Raw genomic sequence first — 6,404 nt, forward strand, 5'->3', positions numbered from 1 at the left:
TGGGGGACATCAGTGAAAAGAAAGTAGAGTTGGCAATCGTGGCAAAGTAAATCATTGAAGTTAAATTCAGAGGTTTTTTCAGAAGGGAAAGGAAATGTAATCAGTGGACCAGGTGGGAGGTTGGAGTTATGGAATCAGTTCTTGGCTGATATGCCAGAATGATGGGTTGGAAGGGAGAGAGTGGGACATTGAGCAAAACATGTTTTAGGTGACTTTAGTTTTCTCTGGTAATTAAACTTCATGTTAACTTCATCAAAAATGTTCTAAAAAGGTTTTAACAAAATTCTGAGAAATTAAATATAGACCCTTTATTGTTATTATTATTAAATTATTATTTTATGTTGCTGTTATAATAACTGTGGTCTTCATTAGGCAATTACTATGTGTCAAGCACTGGAATTGATTCAATGCAAACAGATCAAACATGGTCATTGTCCCACATAGGAGTTGCAGTTTAAGAGAACTTTTAAGAGAACAGATTTTTAATCCCTGTTTTTACATATGAGAAAAATAAGGCACAGAGAATAACTGTGTTTTTTGTTCAGTGCTTATTATGTGCCAAACACTGTACTAAGCTCTGGGGTAGCTACAAAATAATCATTTCCCACATAGAGCTCGCAGTCTACACAGGAAGGAGTACAGAAATGCTCTGGGCATGTCATTCCCCTCCTCAAAAACCTCCAAAGGTTGCCTATCAACCTTCACATGAAACAAAAACTCCTCACTCTTGGCTTCAAAGCTCCCCATCACCTTGCCTCCTCCTACCTCACCTCCCTTTTCTCCTTCTCCAGTCCACCCCATACACTCCACTCCTCTGCTGCTCACCTCCTCACAGTTCCTCTTTTGTGCCTGTCCCTCCATCAATCCCTGGCCCACGTCCTACCACTGTCCTGGAATGCCCTCCCTCCTCACATGCGCCAAACTAATTCTTTTCCCCTCTTCAAAGCCCTACTGAGAACTCACCTCCTCCAGGAGGCCTTCCCAGACTGAGCCCTCCCTTTCCCTCTGCTCCTTCTCCCCTCCCCATTCCCCTCTCCAGCCCTCTGCTCTTCCCCCCTCCCCTCCCCACAGCACTGTGCTTATTTGTATATATTATTTATTACCCTATTTATTTTGTTAATGATGTTTATATATCTATGATTATATTTACCTTGATGATATTTACGCCAGAAGACTACTTGTTTTGTTTTGTTCTATTTTGTTTTGTAGTCTGTCTCCCCCGTTTAGACTGTGAGCCTGTTTTTGGGCAGCGATTGTCTCTGTCTTTTGCCTAATTGTACATTCCAAGCATTTAGTACAGTGCTCTGCACATAGTAAGCACTCAATGAATACGATTGAATGAATGAAGCAGGGATTGAATCCCCATTTTGCAGATGAGGGCACTGAGGCACAGAGAAGTTATGTGACTTGCTCAAGGTCACACAGCAGGTAAGCAGTGGAGCCAGGATTAAATATATCCTTATTTAGGACTTTGAAAGATACAAATAAAAATATTTCAATGCCTACCCAGTAATTTTGAGATTGGGGAAAAAAAGGAATTGTTTTTGCCCCCCCAGGTAAGTCATATATGGCAATTTTGTTCCTCCCAAGAAGGGAGGCTTAAGTTTGCAAATTTTTTTAAGTGATTTGTACTTGCAATTCCAGAATTGTGCTTTTTTAAAAATTCTTACTCCTTATCACAAAGTAGTTTTTATATATACTAATCTACTGGGCAAGACAATACACTAATCCATGGTGGCAAGTTCAACACATTCGATTCCCCAATAAATTTTCAGAACACTGGATTATTATTTAATGTACAAGAGCAGTAGTTTTCAAAATAGTTTCCCTATTTGAAAGAATTCATATTCCTTCCAAAGTATTAAATTGTCTTACACTGAGTAGTTTGTGGTTGGAAAGGACATTGTCACGTTAATGTCTTCTATTCATATTAATGTCTGTTCCCCCTCTGGACTGTAAACTCATTATGGGCAGTGAATGTGTCTGCTAATTCTGTTGTATTGTACTCTTCCAAGCACTAGTACAAGCTATGTACATAGCAAGTGCTCAAAGAATATGATTGATTGATAAAATACCCACTAAGCACTTGGATACTCATCCACAAATCCCTCCCCAGAGCACATATGTACATAACTACTCTGTTGCAACCCTTATCTCTAATATATTTTAGTGTCTGTCTCCTCTGCTAGATTGTAAACCCCTTGATGAGAGGGATTGTGTCCACGAACTCTATCGTATTAATAATAATAATGGCCTTTGTTAAGTACTTACAGTGCATCAAGTACTTAGGTAACACAATATAAACAGATTCCACACAGTCGTGGCTCCATATGGGGCTTACCCACTAAGGGGAGAAGGAAATCAATCAATCAGTGGTATTTATTGAACATTTAATGCATGCAGAACACTTTATCAAGTGCTTGGGAGAGTAATAATGATAATTATGGTATTTGTTAAACTCTTACTATATGGCAAGCACTGTTCTAAGTGTTAGGGCAGATACAAGGTAATCAGGTTGGACACAGTCTCTGTCATTCATTCATTCATTCATTCATTCATTCAATAGTATTTATTGAGCGCTTACTTTGTGCAGAGCACTGTACTAAGCGCTTGGAATGAACAAGTCAGCAACAGATAGAGACAGTCTCTGCCCTTTGACGGGTTTACAGTCTAATCCGGGGAGACAGACAGACAAGAACAATGGCAATAAATAGAGTCAAGGGGAAGAACATCTCGTAAAAACAATGGCAACTAAATAGAATCAAGGCGATGTACATTTCATTAACAAAATAAATAGGGTAATGAAAATATATACAGTTAAGCAGACGAGTACAGTGCTGAGGGGATGGGAAGGGAGAGGGGGAGGAGCAGAGGGAAATGGGGGGAAAAGAGGGTTAAACTGTAGAAAGGTGAAGGGGGGACGGTAGAGGGAGTAGAGGGAGAAGGGGAGCTCAGTCTGGGAAGGCCTCTTGGAGGAGGTGAGTTTTAAGTAGGGTTTTGAAGAGGGGAAGAGAATTAGTTTGGTGGAGGTGAGGAGGGAGGGCATTCCAGGACCGCGGGAGGACGTGACCCAGGGGTCGACGGCGGGATAGGCGAGACCGAGGGACGGTGAGGAGGTGGGCGGCAGAGGAGCGGAGCGTGCGGGGTGGGTGGTAGAAAGAGAGAAGGGAGGAGAGGTAGGAAGGGGCAAGGTGATGGAGAGCCTTGAAGCCTAGAGTGAGGAGTTTTTGTTTGGAGCAGAGGTTGATAGGCAACCACTGGAGGTGTTTAAGAAGGGGAGTGACATGCCCAGATCGTTTCTGCAGGAAGATGAGCCGGGCAGCGGAGTGAAGAAAAGACTGGAGCGGGGCCAGAGAGAGGAGGAAGGGAGATCAGAGAGAAGGCTGACACAGTAGTCTAGCTGGGACAGGGGCGGAGATGTAGATCTGCGTGTCATCTGCGTAGAGATGGTAGTCAAAGCCGTGAGAGCAAATGAGTTCACCAAGGGAGTGAGTGTAAATGGAGAACAGAAGAGGGCCAAGAACTGACCCTTGAGGAACTCCAACAGTTAAAGGATGGGAGGGGGAGGAGGCGCCTGTGAAGGAGACCAAGAATGACCGGCCAGAGAGATAAGAGGAGAACCAGGAGAGGAAGGAATCTGTGAAGCTAAGGTGAGATAAGGTATGGAGGAGGAGGGGATGGTCGACAGTGTCAAAGGCAGCAGAGAGGTCAAGGAGGATTAGAATGGAGTAGGAGCCATTTAATTTGGCAAGAAGGAGTTCATGGGTGACCTTAGAGAGAGCAGTCTCGGTAGAGTGGAGGGGACGGAAGCCAGATTGTAGGGGGTCCAGGAGAGAATGGGAGTTAAGGAATTCTAAGCAGCGATTGTAGACGACTTGTTCTAGGATTTTGGAAAGGAAGGGTAGTAGGGAGATAGGGTGATAACTGGAAGGGGAAGTGGGGTCCATAATGGGGCTCACAGTCTTAATCTCCATTTTATAGATGAGGTAACTGAGGCTCCGAAAAGTTAAGTGACATGCACAAGGTCACACAGCAGGCAAGGGGCAGAGCCAGGATTAGATCCCAGATCCGCCGACTCCTAAGCCCATGCTCTTGCCACTAGACCATGCTCCTTCTAGCAGAGTTGATAGACATGTTCCTTGCACAAAGCAAATTTACAGGCTAGACTACACATGGAGACTGACATTAATATAAAGAAAGAATTTATAAATGTGTACATAAGTTCTGAAGGTGGGGTGAATACCAAGTGCATAGATGATGAAGAAGGAAGAAGGAGCTGGGGAAAAGAAGGATTCACTCATTCATTCATTCAATTGTATTTATTGAGTGCTTACTGTGTGCAGAGCGCTGTACTAAGCACTTGGGAAAGTACAATACAGCAAAAAAGAGAGACAATCTCTGTCCACAAGAAGCTCACAGTCTAGAGGGGGGAGACAGTCATCAATGCAAGTAAACAGACATCAATATAAATAAATAAAATTATATATATATATGTATATATACCTAAGTGCTATGGGACGGGGAGGGGGGGAAGAACAAAGGGAGCAAGTCAGGATGACACAGAAGGCAGTGGGAGATGAGGAAAAGTGCTTGATCTGGAAAGGCCTCTTGGAGGAGATGTGATTTCAGTAAGGCTATGACGTGGGAGTACTTGTCTGGCAGATCTGAGGAGGGAGGGCATTCCAGGCCAGAGGTAGTACATAGGCCAGGAGTTGGCGGCGAGACAGGCGAGATCAAGGCACAGTGAGAAGGTTAGCACCAGTGCAGTGAAGTGTGTAGGCTGGACTGTAGAAGGAGAGAAGCTAGGAGAGGTAGGATGGGGCAAGGTGATGGAGTGCTTTAAAGCCAATGGTGAGGAGTTTTTTTGTTTGTTAAGGAAGTGGACAGGCAACCACTGGAGTTTTTGAAGAGGGGGATGACATCCTGACCATTTCTGTAGAAAGATAATCCATGCAGAGGAGTGAAGTTTGGGCTGGAGTGGGGAGAGACGGGAAATTGCGGGGAGGGGTTCAGAAAGGGAGGCTGATGCAGTAATCTAGGCGGGATAGGATGAGCGATTGTACTAATCTGGGAGCAGTTTGGAGACGAAAGAGTTAATTGGTGAAGGCCTCTTGGAGGAGATGGGACCTTGTGGTCTGGCATATTTGGAGGGGGAGGGAAGTATCGAATCCCCATTTTAGAGTTGTGAAAACTGAAGTCCAGAGAAGTAAAGTGATTGAAGCAAGGATACACAGCAGGTAAATGGCAGAGACAGGATTAGAGCCTAGTTTCCCCGACTCATGGTCCTGCACTCTTTCCAGCAGGCTACACTGCTTGTACTGTCCCAAACACTAAATGAAGTGTTTTGTACAGAGTAAATGGTTGATTAATCTGTTGAGGATGTGATACTGTTTTAGTTTTGTCTCAGATGGAATCGTAATTAACTAATATACACCGTAATACTAGCCCCCTGTGAAGAAACAAAGTATCTTATCTTCTTTAAGGAAAATTTAACTGGTTATTCAGATATTTTTCCCAGAAGAGATAGAAACAGAAGTTGGAATTTCCTTCCCAGATGCATGCACCCAGGCACCACTGATTTGATTTTATTGGGCGATGCTGGTTTCATTGACTGATTGATTGATTGATTACTAAGTGTGCTGAGGCTGTGCTAGGGCTGCTGTAGATACACATAAGTAGTTCAATTACAGTCCTTGTCTTACAAGAGGCTCACAATCTAAGTGAGATACCTAGAAAAGAGTAGGTTGTAAATGATGGAAGCTATTCAGCTACTCAGACTAAACAATGCTTCATATTCTTGGAGTAAGATGGCATTCAATCAGAGCCTTCAGTTCTCCTGAAAGAAATGAACCACAGAAACCTGAGCTAAGTTTAGGTTTGAAAGGGATTTGTAAGATTGGCACTTCATTTCAGATTTGTCATTTAGCTAAAGATGAAGCAGAATCCAATCCCAGTTGAATTCCTTTTTCAAGGTCAGAGGAATTGCATAAATAAATTTTACTGTAAAGAAACTGGCCACATGAAGCACATACTATTCTTTAGGCTAATGGAAATGCATTCACTGAAATTTGCCAGTCAATTGGAAAACAACTCTAGAAATGACCAAAAAAGAAAAAAAAACTACTGAAGGAATTTCAAATTAAATTCATCAGTTGTATACCAATTTCCCAACAGTCGGTGGTAGTCAAAAGACTATTAGACAGATAGAAGCTATGAATACAGGCACTGGCCACACTATATTCTCAGTGAAGATGGTGGAAGCTTTTGCCCATTCTACAGTAAGCCTGAGGGCCTACAACAGTCCATTTTCCCCATCCAGAGAGGATGGAATTTGGCTCATTATACAATTGACTTTGGATTTGCATCCAGATTTGCTGAAAGCCCCTCCAGGCTGAAATTAGATG

This window comes from Ornithorhynchus anatinus, chromosome 5 (genome assembly GCF_004115215.2).
Source record: "Ornithorhynchus anatinus isolate Pmale09 chromosome 5, mOrnAna1.pri.v4, whole genome shotgun sequence".
Classification (NCBI taxonomy): Eukaryota; Metazoa; Chordata; class Mammalia; order Monotremata; family Ornithorhynchidae; genus Ornithorhynchus; species Ornithorhynchus anatinus.